The sequence below is a fragment of the Eretmochelys imbricata genome, chromosome 8 (assembly GCF_965152235.1).
Source record: "Eretmochelys imbricata isolate rEreImb1 chromosome 8, rEreImb1.hap1, whole genome shotgun sequence".
NCBI lineage: Eukaryota > Metazoa > Chordata > Testudines > Cheloniidae > Eretmochelys > Eretmochelys imbricata.
In genome coordinates, this window is record NC_135579.1 from 39,490,222 (window position 1) to 39,515,695 (window position 25,474).

General features: G+C 56.5%; 1 non-coding gene across 1 annotated transcript; it reads right to left on the reverse strand.

The window, feature by feature from the left end:
* Nucleotides 1-19,548: 19,548 nt before the first annotated feature.
* LOC144269676 (U1 spliceosomal RNA) lies at nucleotides 19,549-19,713 on the reverse strand. Its single transcript, XR_013346988.1, has one exon. It is a non-coding gene; the product is annotated as a U1 spliceosomal RNA (small nuclear RNA).
* Between the last annotated feature and the right edge of the window lie 5,761 nt (nucleotides 19,714-25,474).

A 25,474-nucleotide genomic window follows, 5' to 3' on the forward strand; every position in this document is an offset into this window, starting at 1 on the left:
AAGGCTCAGACAGTGAAGCGAAACCCACACTTATGTGTGTCAGCCTGCCCTGAGAGTAAACAGTGCTTTTCCACCCCACTGGGTAGCAATGCTGCATATAGGAGAAACTGAGGCACATATTGGCTTAATTAAAATATTACAGAAAATTCCTGGTTCGTCATATCATTATCTTGGCCGGGATCCATGTCAGGCTGACAGGCCTACAATTACCCAGGTCATCCCATTTACCCTTTTAAAACATTGGCACAACATTCGCTTTCTTCCAGTCCTCTGAAACTTCCCTGATGTTCCAAGACTTATTGAAAATCAACATTACTGGTCCAGCAAGTTCCTCAGCCAGCTCTTATAGAACTCTTGGAGACAAGTTATCCAGACCTGCTGATTTAAAAATGTCTAGCTTTAATAGTTACTATTTAATATCCTCCTCAGATACTAGTGCAATGGAAAGAGTGTTATATGATATGACTACAGCATCTGTTACTTTCTACCAAATACAGAATAGAAATATTCATTGAACCCTTCTACATTTAAAAAAAAAATATTATTGGTAATTTTACCATTTCCATCTAGTAATGGACCAATACCACAGTTACAATTCTTTTTGTCCCTAATATACCTATAAAACTCCTCCCTATTGTCTTTAACTCTGTTGGCCATAGAGGTCTCCTTGTGCCCCTTTGCTTCCCTTATCAATTTTCTACAGTTTCTAACTTCTAATTTATATCAATCACTATCAACTTTCTCTAGCTTTTATTTGTTATACGTTGTTTTGTATAACTACCTTCACCTCCCCTCTAAACCAGATTGTTGTCTTAATCAGCACAGTCTTCTTTCTCGATTGTGGGACTATGGCTGTTTGGGCATCTAGCATGGTGTTCAAAAACAATTCCCAATCATCATTTGCATTTTTCTGATTAAATTCTTCCTCCCAGCTGAGGCACATCTCAGACATGATTCTCCTCTCACCCTCTTCCTCCCACTCCAAGTCCGGGCACAAGCCCAGAGGTCTGGTGGCACCAGCAGAAGGTACAGCTGGCAGGACTCTCATCTGTCTGCATTCACCATAGCTAGCCCCCCTCCCCTCCTTGCCCCACATCCCATTCCGAGTGGCAAGGTTTCCTGGGGATTGTGTGGGCGGTTGGCAGCCAGGGTTGGCCCTTGCTCCCTCAGTCCCCAGGGATCCCTTGCAGTGGCCAGGCTTCCCTCTGCGCTCTCTTTGCCCTTCTCCCTTGGCAGGATTGGGCCCATGGGGGAAAGTGGCATGGCGGTGTGTGGCACCAAGTGCTGGAAGGTGCCCGTTACTAACATTGTGCTCAGCCCTGGCTCTGCAGTGACGTGCTCCCTGCCTGTGCCCTGCACGGAGCTCACAGACAGGCACTGAGGGGCTGGGCTGCCGGCCATGATGAGGCAGCATCTCCATGGCTGGGGAGTGGCTGCAGACTGTCTGAGCACCCCACCCACAGCTCCTTGAGCCAGTGCTTGTGCCCATGTGGGAGCCCTGAGCACCTCAGATGGGCGAGGTGCTCAGGGCTCCCACATGGGCACAAGTGCTCAGCATTGGCAGTGCCTCAGCGGCTCACCGGTCGGGCCAATACCCACACAACACACTGGCCTTGTACCCAGCTGGGCTGCTGCTCGCTGCCCAAGTCTGGCCCAGTCCTGCCAGACAGGTTCATGGTTCTTGGAGCCTGGGGGGCCCAGCCCACTGAACCACTGGGTGAGCCTGCAGGGGTACCATGGCCCAGCCTGGCTAGCCAGGGGCTTATGGGCTTGCACTGGGTACTTGCCCTCTGTCCTGGGCATGTGATACCCTTGAAGCATGCTGTCCTCAGGGGGGCTGGGAACCATGGGCTTCTCCTCTTGCCTTGGTGAGTCTGGGGTCTCAGGGCTATGGCTCACACCCTGCTGCACCTGCAGCCCTCAGAGCCCTGTCTGCCACCTCGGTGGGGGTTGTCTCTCTCCGGAGAAGGAGGCTGCTGGGCCAAGGATGGCTACATGGGCGGGGCGGGGGGGGGACGACGGACGGACAGGAAGCATCAGCATGGCCTCCAGTCATAGAGTAGGTGGGATGGTTCCTTGGCTCACAGTCCCTGCATGAGCGTGCAGCATCTTGCCTCAGGCAGGACAGCTCCTCTGCTGCTCCTGGTGTCACAGAAATTACACTCAACATGTGCACCTGGCCAGCAGTGCCAGCCTGGGCCAGCCACCCTACAGACAGGGGAACCTGCAGCGTGCTGTCCCGGGGGCAGGGGGCACTGACAGCACAGCGGGGCAGAGGGGATCCTGGGGCAAGTGTGTGTGAACCCAGCAGGGGGCACTCTCCTGGGATGGGTGGGGACACTGACAGCGCAGGGGGACAGGGACCCCAGGGCTGTAGGCTGGGTTGGGAATATCTCTGTGCAGGAGGGTGGGATAGGATCTATGAGTCAGTGTGAGTGAGGGGTCCCAGCAGGGGGCACTGACAGCGCAGGGAGACAGGGACCCCAGGATGAAGAGTGGGTGCTGTTCTGGTTTGGGGATTGAAGGGCAGGCAGATGGGGTGGGGGTGGCTCTGAGGGGTGACTGACAGGGGAGAGAGATCTGCCTGAAGCAGCCAGGTAGGGTGTGAGGCTGGCTCCACAGACAGGCTGCTGGGGCTCAGTGACTCGGGCTGGGGCATTGTAGGGTGCCAGGGAGGTGCTGAGTGCAGGGCAGAGGGGCATGGCCCATGCCAGGCAGAAGCATGGGGCATGGAAAGCAAAGGCTACACACACTCTCTGCCACACACCCTGGATGAGATGCCAGGCTCCGCCTGCCAAGGCTGCCTCTGGATCTAGAACAGCTACAGACATCCCCGAGAAGCTGGGCGTTTCTACAGCCATGGCTGCTAGGTAGAGACAGCATTTCAGTCTGGCCTCTCCCAGCAGGGGGCGCTGTGGAGAGCACAGCACTGCCTGGGGGCTCAGAGCAGGTGGATTTTTGCCTGTAAGCCAAGGGTCTGCATGCTGCAGTCGTGGGGGCAGGAGGAACTCCTGCCAGCAGCCCCTGCTTCCCCCAGCCCCATGGAGCAGAGCAGGGAGCAGGGAAAAAGGTGAGGAGACAGCAGCTGCCCCCTAAGCCCCACACATACCCATAGACACATCCCTCCACCCCCACTCCAGCATCCTGCCACCAACCCTAGACAAGCCCCCCAGCACACTCCTCACTCAGCTCCGCAGTGACTGCCAGCCCTGCACCTGCCTCTCCCTACCGTGGAGGTGGGGTCGCCGGGTGTCTGGAGAGTCCTTTCCCTGTGCTCAGATGGCCTGCTCCTCCCTGTTGAACCCCATCAAGGCTCAGTGGGGCAGGGCATGGGTGGAAGCAAAGGCCATGCTGGGAGCACCCCGAAGTAGCAGCTCTGGCTGCCCTGAGCAGTGGGGTCCTGGAGCCACAATGGTGCCGCCCTTGCCCGTTGGTGCCCACAGTCCGTGGAGCGCCCTGGGGAGCTGCAGCCTTGCTGAGCCTAGCATGAGGGTGATCACTGGCTCTTCCATCTGTGCGGAGGGGGGCAGGTGTTAACTGGCTGGGGGCCACTCTCCTGCATGCTGTGCTTTGGGGGGGGCAGGAATCCGTATCCACCTGGCATCACCTCTGCCTTCCTGCTGCCCACGGCCAAGCACCACAGCAGTGGGTTGAAGGACGTCACTGCCAGGGCAGTGGAGGGAGGGGGAGAGGCAAAGGGCCTGGACTGGGAGCCAGTAGAACCCTCCCTCAGTGGGTGGATTTGGGGCCCTGCTGTGACAGGCTTCAGCAGCTGTGTTCCCCCAGCTCTGTGGTGAGCATTGGGCTTCTCCCATGTTCTGGAGCTGCCCCTCCTGCAGTGCTCCGGGTGCTGGGGGCGCAGGCATCTCGCCTTCCCAATTGCAGTCCATGAGGTGTAAATTGCAGGTTTGCTGTTAACTGGGTCAGAGAATTGTGCAATGTGGCTCCCTTCCCTGCTAATCCCCAGTGCAGCTCGGGCAGCGACGTGCTGGAATGGGGCTGTACCGGCAAAGCTCTCACTGCCCCCTGCATGCAGCCAGGGTTCAAGAGGGTGCTGGTATGGCAAGCTCCAGGCTTGGCTCAGCTGCCCTGATGGCAGCATGGGGAAATCAGCAGCTATCAGGCGCTGCTCTGGGTGTGCCAGCCTGGCACTGCCAGGTGGGAGCGGAGGAGCAGCTGCTGGGCTCAGAGTGAGTGTAATGCTGCCGGAAAGTGCTGGGTCAGAGGCACCAGTGCCACTCTCTCTTGGATCCACCAAAGTTTCTGGGACCTGCCCCTCCAAACTGGTCCTGGCTCTGGCCCCAGCCCCAGGCTGGCACTGTCCTACCCTCACCTGTGGAAGGAAAAGTTCTGACAAAACCTCTCACCCCCTCCTCCCAACATGTGGCACAGTTCCCGTCTCATCACCAGGGCAGTTCCCCATGAGTGCCCTGAACCAGGCCTGACCAGGGGTGGGGGGCAGGATGGGAACAGTACTCATGTGGGAACAGGGGCTGAGATCTGTGGGCTTGTGAGCACATCAGAACCTGGAGCAGTGCTTGGATGGTTTTATGCTTGGATGGGAGACTGCCATGTGGCCCCTCCAGGCTGGCCAGGGACAGGTGCTCAGCCTACTCCCCTCCTACCCCAGCAAACTGGGCACTTGTCCCACTCCCTGCCAGGCCCAGCCATCCTGAACACCCATGCCACCATTGTGCCCATGCCTGGACCCAGTGAGTTCCTGCTGCAGCTCCTGGGGGTAGGGGGTGCCCCTAGGCTCCCGGTTATGTCCAAACAGCACCCCCAGCTCCCCACTGCAACCCACTATCACCCCAACCTTAGTGCCCCTCAATATTATCCACCCTTACCCCCATGACGTCCCAATATCACCCCACTGTACTTGAATGCCACTCCTCCTAACTGCCCATTGCACCCTGTGATGAAGTGGGAATTGTCTAATATTTTTATGAAGCCAAGATGTGCCTCAGTTTCCCCTATATGTAGTAGTGGTACCCAGTGGCGGGGGGATAGGACTGTTTGATCTCAGGGCAAGCTACAATCTGCGTATGAAATATGGTCCATATGTCTGAGTCATTGGAAAAGGGTGGGCCGCAGCCAACCCCATGTCAGTGGAGAGTCTGAGAAGGCAATGGCAAAGCCAGTGACCAGGCCATGGACGCCTAGCAGCCAATGACCCAGGGGGAGATGGATTTCCCAGCTCTCAGCAGGGGAGCTGAGCACAGACCCCAGCTTGAGAACAAAGGGCTGGGAAGGGGTTCGGAGGGGATCAGAGGTGGCTGCAGGAAGGAGTCGGGGATCTCACCTGGGAGTTGGAGAGAGACAGAGCTTGAGCAAGGGGGTTCACCACAGCACGGCTGGGCTCTGGGTTGGCCAGGATGGACTATGCTTTACCTTTCCTTCCTCGGTGCTACCCTGAGGCTTTCCTATACTGTGCCCAGCTGACTAGTAAACCCGACTGTGTCGACAGCGCTGGGTGAGTGTCACTGCCAATGCTGGGCGAGGTGCATTGATCCCTGCAGAGTGGACAAGTCTCCATCGGGGTGTGTCTCAGCTGGACCTGCTGAGCAGAGCTCATGGGGGGTAGCAGGAGGGCTGGAGCCCCAGAGTTCCAGTCTGAGGAGGCGGTGAAGCTGTATTGCTGACCCTGGGGGAAGTGTGACCCTTGGTGGTCTGGCACACTGAGGGGTTCCTCCTAGACACTGTTCCAGAGCTGTGGCTGTTGAACCGACCCTGTGGGTCTGTGACACACCCGAACATCAGCCCACCCCAGGCTCTCTCAGCACCCCAGCCATGCCCCCCATCCTTCCTTTCCCGATCACACCTTGTCCATCTCATTTTGAAGCTGGTTTTCCTCCTGTGGGGGTGGGCTGGAGTTGCCAACTGAGGCCTAACCTGAGCTCCTTTCTCCTGGGAAGAGCAGCATGTCACCGTCCCTGCAGGGTCAGTCCCACACCAATGCATGTGAGGTGGTGCTAGCTGCATGTGGGTCTGGTGCCACAGCAAGGGGCTGTCTGCACAGCCCGCTGGAGCCCAGCAGGGCGGACCGGAACGGAGACACGTTTGAACATGGGAAGCCCAGGTAGCTTCACAATGATGAAAAGGCGTCAGAGCTCCATTGAAGTCCTGATCAAAGGCCCCCGGTTCATTATTGTAACTGTGGCATGCACACAAACAAATATTCCAGCTGAGAAATGCAGGCACAGGGGCTTCGAATGAAACAGAGCCAAGGCTTTGTACGGCTGGGGAGTGATCAGCGAGTCACTTAAACACCCCCACACCCCTCCCAGCAGCAGTTCCTCATGCTGAGCACACTAATCCCTCCCACAAGGGGGTCACATCTCCTCTGCCCTGTGCCTGCATGTCCCTGCACTGTGCCCACTCCCCTGCAATGGGTCCACTCTGGCCACGCACTGGGGAGAATGTGACAGCAGCCGGAGGCTCTGCACTGACAGCAAACCCCCAGAGGGATCACGCTTTGGTGCCAGCCAGGTCCCCCTGCATGGTGGAACAGCCATGGCCAGACTGCCTATGGGGATTGAACAAAGGCTCTCTTGAGATCCTTACCCTGCCTTCCCTGCCCTGGTATCTGAGCCCTGGCCTTGAGTTTCATGGGTTTCCTGGGGCTGGGCAGAACCAGAAGGAAGTCTGTTTAAGGAGGCAGTTCCCTTTGGTCCTGGGCTGCAGGCATCCAAGTTCACTGTGGCCCCCCAACAGCCTGCCATGCCTGCGGTCTGTGCATCTGGGCATCCCCAGCCCATAGCAGGGATCCCCCTCCATGAGAGGAAAGTGATCAGAAACAGTCAGCATGGATTCACCAAGGGAAGGTCATGCCTGACTAATCTAATCGCCTTGTATGATGAGATTACTGGTTCTGTGGACGAAGGGAAAGCAGTGGATGTATTGTTTCTTGACTTTAGCAAAGCTTTTGACACGGTCTCCCACAGTATTCTTGTCAGCAAGTTAAAGAAGTATGGGCTGGATGAATGCACTATAAGGTGGGTAGAAAGTTGGCTAGATTGTCGGGCTCAACGGGTAGTGATCAATGGCTCCATGTCTAGTTGGCAGCCGGTGTCAAGTGGAGTGCCCCAGGGGTCGGTCCTGGGGCCGGTTTTGTTCAATATCTTCATAAATGATCTGGAGGATGGTGTGGATTGCACTCTCAGCAAATTTGCGGATGATACTAAACTGGGAGGAGTGGTAGATACGCTGGAGGGCAGGGATAGGATACAGAGGGACCTAGACAAATTGGAGGATTGGGCCAAAAGCAATCTGATGAGGTTCAATAAGGATAAGTGCAGGGTCCTGCACTTAGGACGGAAGAACACAATGCACAGCTACAGACTAGGGACCGAATGGCTAGGCAGCAGTTCTGCGGAAAAGGACCTAGGGGTGACAGTGGATGAGAAGCTGGATATGAGTCAGCAGTGTGCCCTTGTTGCCAAGAAGGCCAATGGCATTTTGGGATGTATAAGAAGGGGCATAGCGAGCAGATCGAGGGACGTGATCGTCCCCCTCTATTCGACATTGGTGAAGCCTCATCTTGAGTACTGTGTCCAGTTTTGGGCCCCACACTACAAGAAGGATGTGGATAAATTGGAGAGAGTCCAGCGAAGAGCAATAAAAATGATTAGTGGTCTGGAACACATGAGTTATGAGGAGAGGCTGAGGGAACTGGGATTGTTTAGTGTGCAGAAGAGAAGAATGAGGGGGGATTTGATAGCTGCTTTCAACTACCTGAGAGGTGGTTCCAGAGAGGATGGTTCTAGACTATTCTCAGTGGTAGAAGAGGACAGGACAAGGAGTAATAGTCTCAAGTTGCAGTGGGGGAGGTTTAGGTTGGATATTAGGAAAAACTTTTTCACTAGGAGGGTGGTGAAACACTGGAATGCGATACCTAGGGAGGTGGTAGAATCTCCTTCCAGTGTTTCACCACCCTCTTAGTGAAAAAGTTTTTCCTAATATCCAACCTAAACCTCCCCACTGCAACTTGAGACCATTATTCCTTGTCCTGTCATCTGCTATCACTGAGAATAGTCTAGATCCATCCTCTTTGGATCCACCTTTCAGGTAGTTAAAAGCAGCTATCAAATCCCCCCTCATTCTTCTCTTCCATAGACTAAACAATCCCAGTTCCCTCAGCCTCTCCTCATAACTCATGTGTTCCAGTCCCCTAATCATTTTTGTTGCCCTTCGCTGGACTCTCTCCAATTTCTCCACATCCTTTTTGTAGTGTGGGGCCCAAAACTGGACACAGTACTCAAGATGAGGCCTCACCAATGTCGAATAGAGGGGAACGATCACGTCCCTCGATCTGCTGGCAATGCCCCTACTTATACACCCCAAAATGCCATTGGCTTTCTTGGCAACAAGGGCACACTGTTGACTCATATCCAGCTTCTTGTCCACTGTCACCCCATGTCCTTCTCTGCAGAACTGCTGCCTAGCCATTCGGTCCCTAGTCTGTAGCTGTGCATTGGATTCTTCCGTCCTAAGTGCAGGACTCTGCACTTGTCCTTGTTGAACCTCATCAGATTTCTTTTGGCCCAATCCTCCAATTTGTCTAGGTCTCTCTGTATCCTATCCCTACCCTCCAGCGTATCTACCACTTCTCCCAGTTTAGTGTCATTCGCAAACTTGCTGAGGGTGCAATCCACACCATCCTCCAGATCATTAACGAAGATATTGAACAAAACCGGCCCCAGGACCAACCCTTGGGGCACTCCTCTAGATACCGGCTGCCAACTAGACATGGAGCCATTGATCACTACCCGTTGAGCCCGACAATCTAGCCAACTTTCTACCCACCTTGTAATGCATCCATCCAGCGCATACTTCTTTAACTTGCTGACAAGAATACTGTGGGAGACCATGTCAAAAGCTTTGCTAAAGTCGAGGAATAACACGTCCACTGCTTTCCCTTCATCCACAGAACCAGTTATCTCATCATAGAAGGCAATTAGATTAGTCAGGCATGACTTGCCCTTGGTGAATCCATGCTGACTGTTCCTGATCACTTTCCTCTCGTCTAAGTGCTTCAGAATTGATTCCTTGAGGACCTGCTCCATGGTTTTTCCGGGGACTGAGGTGAGGCTGACCGGCCTGTAGTCCCCAGGATCAACCTTCTTCCCTTTTTTAAAGATGGGCACGACATTAGCCTTTTTCCAATCTTCCGGGACTTCCCCTGATCGCCATGAGTTTTCAAAGAGAATGGCCAATGGCCCTGCAATCACATCCGCCAATTCCTTTAGCATTCTCGGATGCAATGCAGCCAGCCCCATGGACTTGTGCACGTCCTGTTTTTCTAAATAGTCTTGAACCACTTCTTTCTCCACAGAGGGCTTCACCTCCTCCCCATGCTGTGCTTCCCAGTGCACTAGTCTGGGAGCTGACCTTTTTCTTGAAGACAGAAGCAAAAAAAGCATTGAGTACGTTAGCTTTTTCCACATCCTCTGCCACTAGGTTGCCTCCCTCATTTAGTAAGGGGCCCACACTTTCCTTGGCTTTCTTCTTGTTGCCAACATACCTGAAGAAACCCTTCTTGTTACTCTTAACATCCCTCGCTAGCTGCAACTCCAGGTGTGATTTAGCCTTCCTGATTCCATTCCTACATGCCCGAGCAATATTTATATACTCATCCCTGGTCATTTGTCCAATCTTCCACTTCTTGTAAGCCTCTTTTTTGTGTTTAAGATCAGCAAGGATTTCACTGTTAAGCCAAGCTGGTTGCCTGCCATATTTACTATTCTTTCTACACATCGGGATGGTTTGTCTCTGTAACCTCAATAAGGATTCTTTAAAATACAGCCAGCTCTCCTGGACTCCTTTCCCCCTCATGTTATTCTCCCAGGGGATCTGCCCATCAGTTCCCTGAGGGAGTCAAAGTCTGCTTTTCTGAAGTCCAGGGTCCGTATTCTGCTGCTTTCCTTTCTTCCTTGTGTCAGGATCCTGAACTCAACCATCTCATGGTCACTGCCTCCCAGGTTCCCATCCACTTTTGCTTCCCCTCCTAATTCTTCCCGGTTTGTGAGCAGCAGGTCAAGAAGAGCTCCACCATGTAGTTGGTTCCTCCAGCACTTGCACCAGGAAATTATCCCCTACAGTTTCCAAAAACTTCCTGGATTGTCTGTGCACCGCTGTATTGCTCTCCCAGCAGATATCAGGGTGATTGAAGTCGCCCATGAGAACCAGGGCCTGCGATCTAGTAACTTCTGTTAGTTGCCCAAAGAAAGCCTCGTCCACCTCATCCCCCTGGTCCGGTGGTCTATAGCAGACTCCCACCACGACATCACCCTTGTTGCTCAGGCTTCTAAACTTAATCCAGAGACTCTCAGGTTTTTCTGCAGTTTCATACTTGTGCTCTGAGCAGTCATACTGCTCCCTTACATACAGTGCAACACCCCCACCTTTTCTGGCCTCCCTGTCCTTCCTGAACAGTTTATACCCATCCATGACAGTACTCCAGTCACGCGAGTTATCCCACCAAGTCTCTGTTATTCCAATCACATCATAATTCCCTGACTTTGCCAGGACCTCCAGTTCATGCTGCTTGTTTCCCAGGCTTTGTGCATTTGTATATAGGCACTTGAGATAACCCGCTGATCGCCCCTTGTTCTCAGTATGAGGCAGGAGCCCTCCCCTCTCACACGCTCCTGCTCGTGCTTCCTCCTGGTATCCAGCTTCCCCACTTACCTCAGGGTTTTGGTCTCCTTCCCCCGGTGAACCTAGTTTAAAGCCCTCCTCACTAGGTTAGCCAGCCTGCTCGCGAAGATGCTCTTCCCTCTCTTAGTTAAGTGGAGCCCGTTTCTGCCTAGCACTCCTCCTTCTTGGAACACCATCCCATGGTTGAAGAATCCAAAGCCTTCTCTCTGACACCACCTGCGTAGCCATTCATTGACTTCCACGATTTGACGATTCCTACCCCAGCCTTTTCCTTCCACGGGGAGGATGGACGAGAACACCACTTGTGCCTCAAACTCCTTTATCTTTCTTCCCAGAGCCATGTAGTCCTCAGTGATCTGCTCAAGGTCATTCTTGGCAGTATCATTGGTGCCCACGTGGAAAAGCAGGAAGGGGTAGCGGTCTGAGGGCTTGATGAGTCTCGGCAGACTCTCTGTCACATCGCGAATCTTAGCCCCTGGCAAGCAGCAGACTTCTCTGTTTTCCCAGTCAGGGCGGCAGATAGATGACTCAGTCCCCCTGAGGAGAGAGTCCCCGACCACCACCACCTGCCTTCTTCTCTTGGGAGTGGTGGTCGTGGAAACCCCAACCTTAGGACAGTGCATCTCATGCCTTTCAACTGGTGGAGTCTCTTTCTGCTCCCTTCCCCCAGATGTATCATCTGGGCCACTCCCTGCAATGGTACCTGTGGAGAGAACATGAAAACGGTTACTTACCTGTGTCCGCGTTGCTGGTACACGGACGTTCCCCCTTCTTCTTCTGGAGGTCACATGTTGCCAGATTTCTTCACCGTCCTCCTGTCCGTGCTGCGCAGCCTGCTCTGAATCTTCAGAACCTTGTGCCTGTAGAAGCATATCCTGACGTCTGTCCAGGAAATCTTCAGTTTCTCTTATGCAACGCAGGGTCGATACCTGTTGCTCCAGACCTTGAACCTTCTCTTTCAGGGACAGTCCTGCTTTTCTCCAGTTTGTTGGGCGTGGCTGTGAAGCCATTGTGCATGTGGTCTCCCAGCTCTAGGGGCACTCCCCAGCTGGCATTCCCAGGCCGGGGTGCAGGCTTGGGCTCTCACAAGTGAGGCCTGTTCTCCCAGGTAACCCCTATGTAGGAAGGGCCAGTCTGGGACAGGGACACCAGTGTCTGGAGCTGCCGAATGCGCTCCCGGACCGGCACCCTTCCAAATCCCCTCCCCTCCCCTCCCTGCTGGGCTCCTCACCACTCAGAAATGCTCCTGGCCTCAGGGTGCTCATGGTGAGGCATGGGGCAGAGGTGCAGTGGGGCAGGCAGGGAACACTAGGGCTATGCTGGGGGATGGGGATCCTGTAGAGGGCTGGCTGGCAGAGGGTGCTACAAGGGGGTCCCTGGGCTGGATGTTAACTGGCAGGGTATGAACTGCAATGGCACAGTGCGGGTCTCCTGGGCAACGAGACCTGAACTGCATCCTGCTGCCCTGAGCCCAGCCCAGGCCTGGAGTGCGTGAGATGGGCCTTCTGCTGCTCAGCTTGAGCCATCGGGCTCTGTGGAGAGCAACTCTTGCCAGCAAGCGCCCTGCCAGCTGAGAGCAGGAGGGCATTGGAGGGGCATGGGGAGTGGGCCTAATGCTGCTAAGGCTGCGTCCTGGCTGGCCAGAAAGTGCTCCCAAGCTCTGAGCACTGCTAGGACTGGCAAACGTTACTCAGAGTCTCAGGCCGGGCATGGAGCAGGAATGGATTTGTTTGCCTCAGAAATGGGCCTGGAAGGATTCAATTTATGAGGAGAGGCTGAGGGAACTGGGATTGTTTAGTCTGCGGAAGAGAAGAATGAGGGGGGATTTGATAGTTGCTTTCAACTACCTGAAAGGGGGTTCCAAAGAGGATGGATCTAGACTGTTCTCAGTGGTAGCAGATGACAGAACGAGGAGTCATGGTCTCAAGTTGCAATGGGGGAGGTTTAGGTTGGATATTAGGAAAAACTTTTTCACTAAGAGGGTGGTGAAGCACTGGAATGCGTTACCTAGGGAGGTGGTAGAATCTCCTTCCTTTGAAGTTTTTAAGGTCAGGCTTGAGAAAGCCCTGGCTGGGATGATTTAGTTGGGGATTGGTCCTTCTTTGAGCAGGGAGTTGGACTAGATGACCTCCTGAGGTCCCTTTCAGCCCTGATATTCTATGATTCTATGAATTTTATCGGTAAATGTCAGTGCACGGTGGTTTCACCGGACACCACAAAGCAACAAACCAATATTACCACTGAGCATCATGGAACTGTACAGCTAGACAAAAGAAGTAAACCGCTGCGTGAGAACTTCTGAGAGTTTGCTTTCAGGCTATATACTTTGTACATATTGCCCCGTGATGTTGATAATTTGTTTTTTGACAGTTATAAAGCTTTAACTTTTTGAATCCCAGTTTCTACAGTCATTAAACCATTATTTTCTGATCCCACTCTCCCATTTTCTGACAACCCCCTCATTTCTCCCAAATGTGAAAATTTTAATTGATAGAAAAAAATCCTTAAAAATAACCCTCAATATTATCTGTTAAAATTAAAAAAAAAAAAAAACCCTGGCCTGCAGACAAGCCAAGGGCCACTTAGACAGAGCGACCAAGCACGAGACAGATCTGTGCCTGTTCCATGGATTTTCAATATCCCCAGTAATTATTATTCTTGTGCAGATCCGGGATGGCAAACAGCACAATTTTCAAAGACAGATCTTGTGCCTGGAGAAAGAATGGGTGGGGTTTCCCAGAGCCTGCTAGCTGCCCTGGGGACAGAGCTGGGCAATGCAGCCTGCTGCTGAATAGCCCAGCCAATGCCTAAGGGATTTGTCTGCATGAGATAGGGGGAGTTCAGTGCATGGCTGATAACTGGGGAATTCTCTCTTCAGCCAGCTGGGCAGTGAGAGGAGAGGCAGGAAGCCTCGTGTGTGTGGGTGCAGTGAGAGAAGGCAGGCATGGGAGCCACCGGCACACACAGCAGGTTGTAAAGTTCCACTCCTCCAAAATGTCTGCCCAGCCCCTGGCAAATGGCTCTTCCCAGTCCCCCAAAGTGTGTGAGGGAATTCTGTCCCATGGTAGGGCATGACCCAGAAACATTGTGTGTGTGTACCTGCTGGAGGGAACGAGTCCCCTGCTTTGTGTGTGTGTGTCCCTGCTGGAGGGGACAAGCTGGAGTGGGATGGATGGAGGCGCATGAGCAGAGCTGGGGGAATATTGCTTAGTGCTGGGGTGGGATGGATGGAGGCGCATGAGCAGAGCTGGGGGAATATTGCTTAGTGCTGGGGTGGGATGGATGGAGGCGCAGGAGCAGGGCTGAGGGAACGTCACTCAGTGCTGGGGTGGGATGGATGGAGGCGCACGAGCAGAGCTGGGGGAATATTGCTCAGTGCTGGGGTGGGATGGATGGAGGCGCAGGAGCAGGGCTGAGGGAACGTCACTCAGTGCTGGGGTGGGATGGATGGAGGCACAGGAGCAAGGCTGGGGGAATATTGCTCAGTGCTGGGGTGGGATGGATGGAGGCGCAGGAGCAGGGCTGAGGGAACGTCACTCAGTGCTGGGGTGGGATGGATGGAGGCGCAGGAGCAGAGCTGGGGGAATATTGCTTAGTGCTGGGGTGGGATGGATGGAGGCGCATGAGCAGAGCTGGGGGAATATTGCTCAGTGCTGGGGTGGGATGGATGGAGGCGCAGGAGCAGGGCTGAGGGAACGTCACTCAGTGCTGGGGTGGGATGGATGGAGGCGCAGGAGCAGGGCTGAGGGAACGTCGCTCAGTGCTGGAGTGGGATGGATGGAGGCGCAGGAGCAGGGCTGAGGGAACGTCGCTCAGTGCTGGGGTGGGATGGATGGAGGCGCAGGAGCAAGGCTGAGGGAACGTCGCTCAGTGCTGGAGTGGGATGGATGGAGGCGCAGGAGCAGGGCTGAGGGAACGTCACTCAGTGCTGGGGTGGGATGGATGGAGGCGCAGGAGCAGAGCTGGGGGAATATTGCTCAGTGCTGGGGTGGGATGGATGGAGGCGCAGGAGCAGGGTTGAGGGAACGTCGCTTAGTGCTGGGGTGGGATGGATGGAGGCGCAGGAGCAGGGCTGAGGGAACGTCGCTCAGTGCTGGGGTGGGATGGATGGAGGCGCAGGAGCAAGGCTGAGGGAACATCGCTCAGTGCTGGGGTGGGATGGATGGAGGCGCAGGAGCAGGGCTGAGGGAACGTCGCTCAGTGCTGGGGTGGGATGGATGGAGGCGCAGGAGCAAGGCTGAGGGAACGTCGCTCAGTGCTGGGGTGGGATGGATGGAGGCGCATGAGCAGAGCTGGGGGAATATTGCTCAGTGCTGGGGTGGGATGGATGGAGGCGCAGGAGCAGGGCTGAGGGAACGTCGCTCAGTGCTGGGGTGGGATGGATGGAGGCGCAGGAGCAGGGCTGAGGGAACGTCGCTCAGTGCTGGGGTGGGATGGATGGAGGCGCAGGAGCAGAGCTGGGGGAATATTGCTCAGTGCTGGGGTGGGATGGATGGAGGCGCAGGAGCAGGGTTGAGGGAACGTCGCTTAGTGCTGGGGTGGGATGGATGGAGGCGCAGGAGCAGGGCTGAGGGAACGTCACTCAGTGCTGGGGTGGGATGGATGGAGGCGCACGAGCAGAGCTGGGGGAATATTGCTCAGTGCTGGGGTGGGATGGATGGAGGCGCAGGAGCAGGGCTGAGGGAACGTCGCTCAGTGCTGGGGTGGGATGGATGGAGGCGCAGGAGCAGGGCTGAGGGAACGTCACTCAGTGCTGGGGTGGGATGGATGGAGGCGCAGGAGCAGAGCTGGGGGAATATTGCTTAGTGCTGGGGTGGGATGGATGGAGGCGCATGAGCAGAGCTGGGGGAATATTGCTCAGTGCTGGGGTGGGATGGATGGAGGCGCAGGAGCAGAGCTGGGGGAACGTCGCTCAGTGCTGGGGTGGGATGGATGGAGGCGCAGGAGCAGGGCTGAGGGAACGTCGCTCAGTGCTGGGGTGGGATGGATGGAGGCGCAGGAGCAAGGCTGAGGGAACGTCGCTCAGTGCTGGGGTGGGATGGATGGAGGCGCAGGAGCAAGGCTGAGGGAACGTCGCTCAGTGCTGGGGTGGGATGGATGGAGGCGCAGGAGCAGGGTTGAGGGAACGTCGCTTAGTGCTGGGGTGGGATGGATGGAGGCGCAGGAGCAAGGCTGAGGGAACATCGCTCAGTGCTGGGGTGGGATGGATGGAGGCGCAGGAGCAGGGCTGAGGGAACGTCGCTCAGTGCTGGGGTGGGATGGATGGAGGCGCAGGAGCAAGGCTGAGGGAACGTCGCTCAGTGCTGGAGTGGGATGGATGGAGGCGCAGGAGCAGGGCTGAGGGAACGTCACTCAGTGCTGGGGTGGGATGGATGGAGGCGCAGGAGCAGAGCTGGGGGAATATTGCTCAGTGCTGGGGTGGGATGGATGGAGGCGCAGGAGCAGGGTTGAGGGAACGTCGCTTAGTGCTGGGGTGGGATGGATGGAGGCGCAGGAGCAAGGCTGAGGGAACATCGCTCAGTGCTGGGGTGGGATGGATGGAGGCGCAGGAGCAGGGCTGAGGGAACGTCGCTCAGTGCTGGGGTGGGATGGATGGAGGCGCAGGAGCAAGGCTGAGGGAACGTCGCTCAGTGCTGGGGTGGGATGGATGGAGGCGCATGAGCAGAGCTGGGGGAATATTGCTCAGTGCTGGGGTGGGATGGATGGAGGCGCAGGAGCAGGGCTGAGGGAACGTCGCTCAGTGCTGGGGTGGGATGGATGGAGGCGCAGGAGCAGAGCTGGGGGAATATTGCTCAGTGCTGGGGTGGGATGGATGGAGGCGCAGGAGCAGGGTTGAGGGAACGTCGCTTAGTGCTGGGGTGGGATGGATGGAGGCGCAGGAGCAAGGCTGAGGGAACATCGCTCAGTGCTGGGGTGGAATGGATGGAGGCGCAGGAGCAGGGTTGAGGGAACGTCGCTTAGTGCTGGGGTGGGATGGATGGAGGCGCAGGAGCAAGGCTGAGGGAACGTCGCTCAGTGCTGGGGTGGGATGGATGGAGGCGCAGGAGCAGGGTTGAGGGAACGTCGCTCAGTGCTGGGGTGGGATGGATGGAGGCGCAGGAGCAAGGCTGAGGGAACGTCGCTCAGTGCTGGGGTGGGATGGATGGAGGCGCAGGAGCAGGGCTGAGGGAACGTTGCTCAGTGCTGGGGTGGGATGGATGGAGGCGCAGGAGCAGGGTTGAGGGAACGTCGCTTAGTGCTGGGGTGGGATGGATGGAGGCGCAGGAGCAAGGCTGAGGGAACGTCGCTCAGTGCTGGGGTGGAATGGATGGAGGCGCAGGAGCAGGGCTGAGGGAACGTCGCTCAGTGCTGGGGTGGGATGGATGGAGGCGCAGGAGCAGGGCTGAGGGAACGTCGCTCAGTGCTGGGGTGGGATGGATGGAGGCGCAGGAGCAGGGCTGAGGGAACGTCGCTCAGTGCTGGGGTGGGATGGATGGAGGCGCAGGAGCAGGGTTGAGGGAACGTCGCTCAGTGCTGGGGTGGGATGGATGGAGGCGCAGGAGCAGGGCTGAGGGAACGTCGCTCAGTGCTGGGGTGGGATGGATGGAGGCGCAGGAGCAGGGCTGAGGGAACGTCGCTCAGTGCTGGGGTGGGATGGATGGAGGCGCAGGAACAGGGCTGAGGGAACGTCGCTCAGTGCTGGGGTGGGATGGATGGAGGCGCATGAGCAGAGCTGGGGGAACGTCGCTCAGTGCTGGGGTGGGATGGTTGGAGGTTCAGGAGCAGGACTGAGGGAACATCGCTCAGTGCTGGGGTGGGATGGATGGAGGCGCAGGAGCAGGGCTGAGGGAACGTCGCTCAGTGCTGGGGTGGGATGGATGGAGGCGCAGGAGCAAGGCTGGGGGAATGTCACTCAGTGCTGGGGTGGGATGGATGGAGGCGCAGGAGCAGGGCTGAGGGAACGTCGCTCAGTGCTGGGGTGGGATGGATGGAGGCGCAGGAGCAGGGCTGAGGGAACGTCGCTCAGTGCTGGGGTGGGATGGATGGAGGCGCAGGAGCAAGGCTGAGGGAACGTCGCTCAGTGCTGGGGTGGGATGGATGGAGGCGCAGGAGCAGGGCTGAGGGAACGTCGCTCAGTGCTGGGGTGGGATGGATGGAGGCGCAGGAGCAAGGCTGAGGGAACGTCGCTCAGTGCTGGGGTGGGATGGATGGAGGCGCAGGAGCAAGGCTGAGGGAACGTCGTTCAGTGCTGGGGTGGGATGGATGGAGGCGCAGGAGCAAGGCTGAGGGAACGTCGCTCAGTGCTGGGGTGGGATGGATGGAGGCGCAGGAGCAGGGCTGAGGGAACGTCGCTCAGTGCTGGGGTGGGATGGATGGAGGTTCAGGAGCAGGGCTGAGGGAACGTTGCTCAGTGCTGGGGTGGGATGGATGGAGGCGCAGGAGCAGGGCTGAGGGAACGTCGCTCAGTGCTGGGGTGGGATGGATGGAGGCGCAGGAGCAAGGCTGAGGGAACGTCGCTCAGTGCTGGGGTGGGATGGATGGAGGCGCAGGAGCAAGGCTGAGGGAACATCGCTCAGTGCTGGGGTGGGATGGATGGAGGCGCAGGAGCAAGGCTGAGGGAACGTCACTCAGTGCTGGGGTGGGATGGATGGAGGCGCAGGAGCAAGGCTGAGGGAACGTTGCTCAGTGCTGGGGTGGGATGGTTGGAGGCGCAGGAGCAGGGCTGAGGGAACGTCGCTTAGTGCTGGGGTGGGATGGATGGAGGCGCAGGAGCAGGGCTGGGAGAATGTCACTTAGTGCTGGGGTGGGATGGATGGAGGCGCAGGAGCAGGGCTGGGAGAATGTCACTCAGTGCTGGGGTGGGATGGATGGAGGCGCAGGAGCAGGGCTGGGAGAATGTCACTCAGTGCTGGGGTGGGATGGATGGAGGCGCAGGAGCAGGGCTGGGAGAATGTCACTCAGTGCTGGGGTGGGATGGATGGAGGCGCAGGAGCAGGGCTGAGGGAACGTCGCTCAGTGCTGGGGTGGGATGGTTGGAGGTTCAGGAGCAGGGCTGAGGGAACGTCGCTCAGTGCTGGGGTGGGATGGATGGAGGCGCAGGAGCAGGGCTGGGAGAATGTCACTCAGTGCTGGGGTGGGACAGACGCAGGAGCAGAGCTAGGGAGGACATTGCCATGACTAGCCAACATGGCTGTGTGGAGTGGCTGGGAGAATTCATAGGCAGGTCACTGGATGCCTTTGTGGGCTTGTGGTGGACAGACTTACTGGCCCAGGTGCTCAGTAAAGCCTGACTGGACTCTGGCACCAGAGGTTCCCAGAGGAGCTGGGCCATGAGCATATTGCTCTGGCTCTTCTGCTTGTGTGTGTGCATGCGTGTGTGCCTGCCCATGCATGTGTGGGCACACACGTGCACATGGGAAAGTGTGGGGCTCCAGTGCTGGTTCCCTCTCTCTCAGCCCAGCCTGTGCTTCGCCCCAGGGGATACAGTAACTCAGTGGGCGGCATGAGGCAGGTGAGATCCCGGTGACATTTACACTGTGCAAAAGGGCACTTTAATAAAGCCGAGCGAGTGGCTCCCACGGCAAACAGCACGCAGGGCCGTGCCACCCAATGGGGGCTGCTGGGTTTTTTTCCTCTTTAATTGCAGTGTGTTTTCTGCTCTCCTTCTTTGCCATGGCAACGCCTGCCTGGCGTGCGACTGTGCCTCCAGCGCACATTGTTTGGGAAAGGTCACTCGTGGTGCTGGTGGGCTCGGCAGAGTGACGGCTTTTATTTTTACATATTTATGAACTGGGAGCATATTTATGAACTAGGCCTTCATCTCCCCATTGCCACTCTTTGTGTGGAGACAGACACTCCAGGCTCGTTCCAGGGGGCTGATCAAACCTGCAAACAAACACCACAGCGCTGGGTGCTATTGTACACATGCCTCGCACACCCTTCTACAAATTATGCAGTCGAGTTTCCCGCATTTGGGGAAATCGCAGGGGTCAGCACACCCGCAGTGCAATGGATGAGTCTCACCCTGAGAAAACCACCTTCGTGACCATGGTATCTCCCCTGCCAGGTAAGTAGCCAGGGAGAGAATGCTAACGGCTGCAAAGTGGGAACCACCTGCCAAGGCCCAGCACCTGCACTCCCAGCTTCTCCCACCAGGGGGCGCCATGGGGAGCAGGACAGAGCACTGGGTCAGGGCGGGAGCTCCTGGCTACTCCAGCCCCAGCCTATCCCAGCAGGGGGTGCCGTGGGGAGCAGGACAAAGCATTAGCTGGTGGGGGCTTCCAGCAACTCCAGCCCCAGCCTATCCCAGCAGGGGGTGCTGTGGGGAGCAGGGCAGAAGCGTTAGCTGGGATGGAGGGGAGCTCATGCAGGGAGGGTGGGAGTTGTGGGTCAAGGAACGAGGGCAGAGCCTCCTGTTTAGCATCCCAGAAGGGGACCAGGGAGGGTGCTGCCCATTCCAGCGCTGCCCTGCACCCTAGTGAGGGTGCAGTGAATGCCATGTCTGCCTGCCATGCCCAGGGCAGCTCGGGTAGGGGCTGCTCAGGGACTTGGTGGGGCTAGGAGCAGTGGCCTGGGCTGGCACAGCAGGCAATGCAGTGACAAGGCTGTGAGCCCTGTCATGCCCACAGCAGATTGCAGTGCTGGGCCCTCATGCTGGGCAAGGGGGTTCCTCTGCCTGCTGCCAGATTCACTGTCCAGGGCAACGGACATGGCACCCGAACGGGATGGGGCGAATGGGGTCAGAACAAGTAGCAGTCCCTCCCCTGAGCCTTCAGCCAGGACTAACCATGAACCTGGACTTCCTGGGCAAGGCCCCAGCCCCCCACCTGCTCCTGGAACTTTCCCTACGGCGAGGTCTGCTGGGGTAGCTGGGTGGCCCTGAGCTGGCCTGGCCTTTCCCTCAGTGGCAGCAGCCACAATCCAGCACCCTGGGACTGGATTCCCCTCCAGGACTGGGGCCCAAAGTGAGGTGAGGAGATCTGAACTCCGCAGCCCTCCTGCCACACTCAGCACTGATTGATGCAGGTTTGGACCTGCAGTGCCCTGGGGTCTGAAGCAATGTGTGGGTGCACTCTGGGCAGGGAGCACGCATACACAAAGGCCCAGCCATAGGGAATGGTCCTACCACACAGCAGGCCCCCGGGGAGGGCGTGCCATGTTACTAGTGCCTGGGAGCCCTGTGGGGCAGGGCATGCCGTGCTCCTAGTGCCCGGGAGGCCCGTGGGGCAGGGCATGCCATGGGCCCCTCATGGGGGAAGCAAGATTGAGAGCGAGGGTGGAGATTAGCCCACAGCACCTGCTACCCATGGTGCGGGAAGAGACGAGCCCTAGCAGCAGCTGTGGGGCAAAAAGTGTCGGGGCATGAGAAGCTGGAGTCTCTGGGGGTCCAGCACAGCCCTGTGAGGCCCAGAGCCCACAGGGAATGTGTAGGGTTAAACATTGAAGTGCACTCCCTGCCAATTTGGAAAGCTCAAGAGCATTTCCAGTGCCGTGTTACTCACAAGCTACTTCCCCTGCCGGCCACAGCCTCCCTGCTTAATTAGTTTTCAGAATGATACATTTTTAAAGTTGTTATTTCCAGACGTGTTCAAAGTTAGAGCATTTACTCTGCTCCAGTTCATAGGCAGCTCCCCCCGGCTGTCTGCTCCTCTCAGCCCACTGGCAAATCCCCCAGACTGTATGCTCCCCTGCACCAACCCACTGGCTCCCCATCCAGCCTGGTCACTCCTCCGCAGCCCCCTCGCTCACTCCCCTGACTCCAGCCTGCTCATCCCAGTTCCATCTTCCCACACCATGGGCACGGGAAGCTCTCAGTCAAGTGGACTCTGCTGCGTTACCCTGCAATTGTCTGATTCCCCCAGGTTCTGGTCCAGGACATTCTCCCAGCAGGCAGTGGCTGGCTGCTCCCCAACCCAGCGCGGGACTGGTGTTTGGTGCCTACAAGGAGCGTCTGGTGTCTCCACTAAAGGGGGTGTCTGCAGGAGGAGCTGGAGCCTGGCACAGCTTTCCCCACAGCATCCCGAGCTCTAAGCTGCCCTGGGTTCCACTGAACTGCAAGAATCCTGGGGAGGGTTTCCAACTTTCTATCGCAGAAAACCGAACACCCTTTGCCCCATCCGTTGCCCCTCCCTTCTGGAGGCCCCGGACTTCCCCACCCCTTCTCTGAGGCCCCGCTCCCGCTCACTCTTCCCCACCCTTGCTCACTTGCTCACTTTCACCGGACACCTGGTCACCCTAATCTTGGGGTGGGAGGAAACTGCCTTTTGCTTTGAATCTAGGCTAGGAGACCGGCCAGCTGGAGGAGGAAGAATTCCTCTGGCTGGGACTGTGGGGGGACCAGGTCTCCCCTGGGTCTCCCACCTATCCCACACCCACTGGCTCCTCCCACACCATGGCCACTGGTCCTCCCATACCCCAGCCACTGGCTCCTCACACATCACGGCCACTGGCTCCTCCCCCACCACAGCTTCCTTGGATTCTGCTGGTATTACTGGCGCTTTGTTAAGGGATATTCTACTATCGTTTGTCCCTTGAATGAGCTGACACCAGATACCCAGAGAAGACGTACATTCGAGAGAACCAAGAGGCCCAATCCCAAAGGCAGAGAGCCGTTTGGTGAGCGAGGGACACTAGGTGTGTACACACTTTCTGCACAGTGTTTTGATCAAGAGTCTCATGGAAGCTACTGTTCTAGCATTTGCCTGCTCAGACAAACCATCTTTGTGGCATGTGTATGCCTGTCTGGCTGGCCTGGGTACTGTGCTGGGTACATCAGGAACATCCTGGGGGCCATCATCCTGTATCATAGAATCATAGAAGATTAGGGTTGGAAGAGTCCTGAGGAGGTCCAATCCCCTGCTCAAAGCAGGACCAACCCCAACTAAATCATCCCAGCCAGGGCTTTGTCAAGCCGGGCCTTAAAAACCTCTAAGGATGGAGATTCCACCACCTCCTAGGTAACGCATTCCAGTGCTTCACCACCCTCCTAGTGAAATAGCCTCAGTCTAACATCTTCAGAGGAACTTCCCAGTGCATGAGCTGCAGTTCTTGGCATTGAAATCGGCTGTGGTAGAAACATCTCATGATTACCTATCTGGAGCAGTGTCCCATCAGAACTGATAACAACCTGCTCACATATGTTACGCAATCAGCCAAACTGGATGCAGCTGGGCATCACTGATGTGCTAGCTGCATGTGACTTGCACATTCAGCATCAGCCCAGGAAAAGCAATATTGCTGCCGATGTTCTGGCTTTTTCTCCACATGGCCGACTGGCCTAGCGACGCGTGGTTGGAAATATCAGCACCAGGAGAGGGTATTGTGCAAATTGCTGTCTACCCAAACTGGATTTACTACAGCCAGCATAGACAGAGTAGTAGAGATCATGGGCGGTGTGTGACTCCCGCATTTTGGGAGGCTGGGCCTGAGCACTGGAAGCTCCCTAGAAGGGGAAAGGGCCACTGGTGCCTGGACTGTGGCCCTACCCCCTGCTCTTCCCCAAGGCCCGCCCCTGCTCAGCCTCCTCCCCCTGAAGCCCCACCCATGCTCCACCTCTATTCCACCCCATGCCCTTCTCCCACTCGGCCCCCTCCCCTGAGGCCCCCCTACCCGCCGCTCGTGCCTCTTCACCCCCTCCCCCAAGGGGCCCACTGCCTGCACCTCTTTGCCTCCCCCTGGGGGCCGCAGTGGAGAAGCGTGGTCAGCCTTTGTCTTGGGGAAGGGGCAGATTGGGGACAGGAAGAGGAGCAGGGCCACAGGGGAAGAGCAGGACGCAGGAATGGGGCCGCGGAGTGGATTTGGGGGCAGGGCCACGGCCAGGCTGCCTTTTCGGCTGCACTCACAAGTGGCAGGCTAGACATCCTGTTTGGGGAGGCTTAGCCTCCCCTGGCCTATTATATCTGCCACCCATGGTAGAGATGCTGGGAGCTCCCCCTGAAGACTGCTTCTGCGGTATCCATGTTGTGTTGCTAACCTGCACTGCACCTCCCTGCCTCAGCTTAGTTGTGAAGACCTCAAGAAAGCACAATTGGCAGATCCTACTCTGAAAGACACTGTTGTAGCTAAAATACAAAGAAAACCACCTGGCTGGGTGAAATCATAGAATCATAGAATATTAGGGTTGGAAGAGACCTGAGGAGGTCATCTAGTCCAATCCCCTGCTCAAAGCAGGACCAACCCCAACTAAATCATCCCAGCCAGAGCTTTGTCAAGCCGGGCCTTAAAAACCTCTAAGGATGGAGATTCCGCCACCTCCCTACATAAAAAATCCACTCATCCTGTTGTTTTACTTATGCTTCAAGAGGGTGGACAAGTTGCTAGTACAAGGAGACTTGTATTGAACCATCTGTGACCACTGGATCATATTTTGAGACAGTTTGTGTTGCCAAAGGAATATCACTAAATTGTGCTTAAGTCCCTACACGATGGCAGAGGGGACATGGGAATTGACAAATGTACTGCCCTAGTTAGACACCAATTCTATCGGCCTTATCTAGCTCTAGGGTTGCCAGGCATCCGGTTTTCAACTGGAACGCCTAGTCAAAAAGGGACCCTGGCAGCTCCAGTCAGACCTCTGACCAGGCCATTAAAAGTGTAGTTGGTGGCATGGTGGGGCTAAGTCAGGATCCCTGCCTGCCCTGGCTCCATGCGGTGCTCGGAAGCGGCTGGCATGATCCTGTGGCCGCTAGGCATGGAGTGGCCATGGAGGCTCTGTGCGCTGCTCTCTCCCTGAGTGCCAGCTCCGCAGTTCCCATTGGCCAGGAACCATGGCCAATGGGAGCTGTGGGGGCAACACCTGCGGATGAGGTCAGTGTGCGGAGCCGGAGGGACATGCCGGCCACTTCCCAAGAGCCACCTGAGGTAAGCTGCCCGGAGCCTGCACCCCTCACCTCCTTCCACACTCCAAACCCCTTGGCCTCAGCCCGGAGGCCCCTTCTGCATTCCAAACCCCTCATCCTGGCCTCACCCCAGAGCCCATACCCCCAGCCAGAGCACTCCCCCTCCTCTACACCCCATCCTCCTGCCCCAGCCCGAAGCCCCCTCCTGCAACTCCAAATCCCTCATCCATGGCCCCACCCCAGAGCCCGCACCCCCATTTGGAGCCCTTCCCTCTCCGACAGCTCAACCCCCTCCCCCATCCCAGTGAAAATGAGTGAGTGAGCGAGGGTGGGGGAGAGAGAGCGACAGAGGGAGGGGAGATGGAGTGAGTGGGGGTGGGGTCTCAGAGAAGGGGCAGGGCAGGGGCAGAGCTTCAGGAAGGGTGGGTAAGGGGCAGGGCAAGGGTATTTGGTTTTCTGTAATCAGAAAGTTGGCAACCCTATCTAGCTCGTGATGTGAGCAATGTTGTACAAATTGTGCTTGATATATAGCTGCAAAAGAATTACCTAAGGAATCAGCAAGTGTGGCCCGTAGAGGAGCAGTGGACCTAGTCTGCATCAATTTCTTGACAACAGAGTCTGATAGAAGTGACATGACTAACGTCTTGGTTGTTCCCGATCATTGCACGGATATGCCCATGTCCAACCAATAACCAAAAAGCAGCAACAGTAGCTGAAGTCTGATGGTAGCATATTTTTATCACTATGGACTTCCCAGCACCTGCATTCCTTCTGACCAGGACCAGAGCTTCGAGAGCAGATTAATTAAAGAACTTCTTTTAGTGACTGATATAGAGAAGTCCTGTGCTGACCCATTTCATCCTCAAGAGATCCACAGCCGGAGAGGTTTAACAGAACTCTACTGAACATGCTGAGCAGTCTGGAGACTCAGCAAAAGTGTCAGTGGAGTCATCACATCGCACATTTGGTCCATGCATACACCCACAGCGAAGCCACAT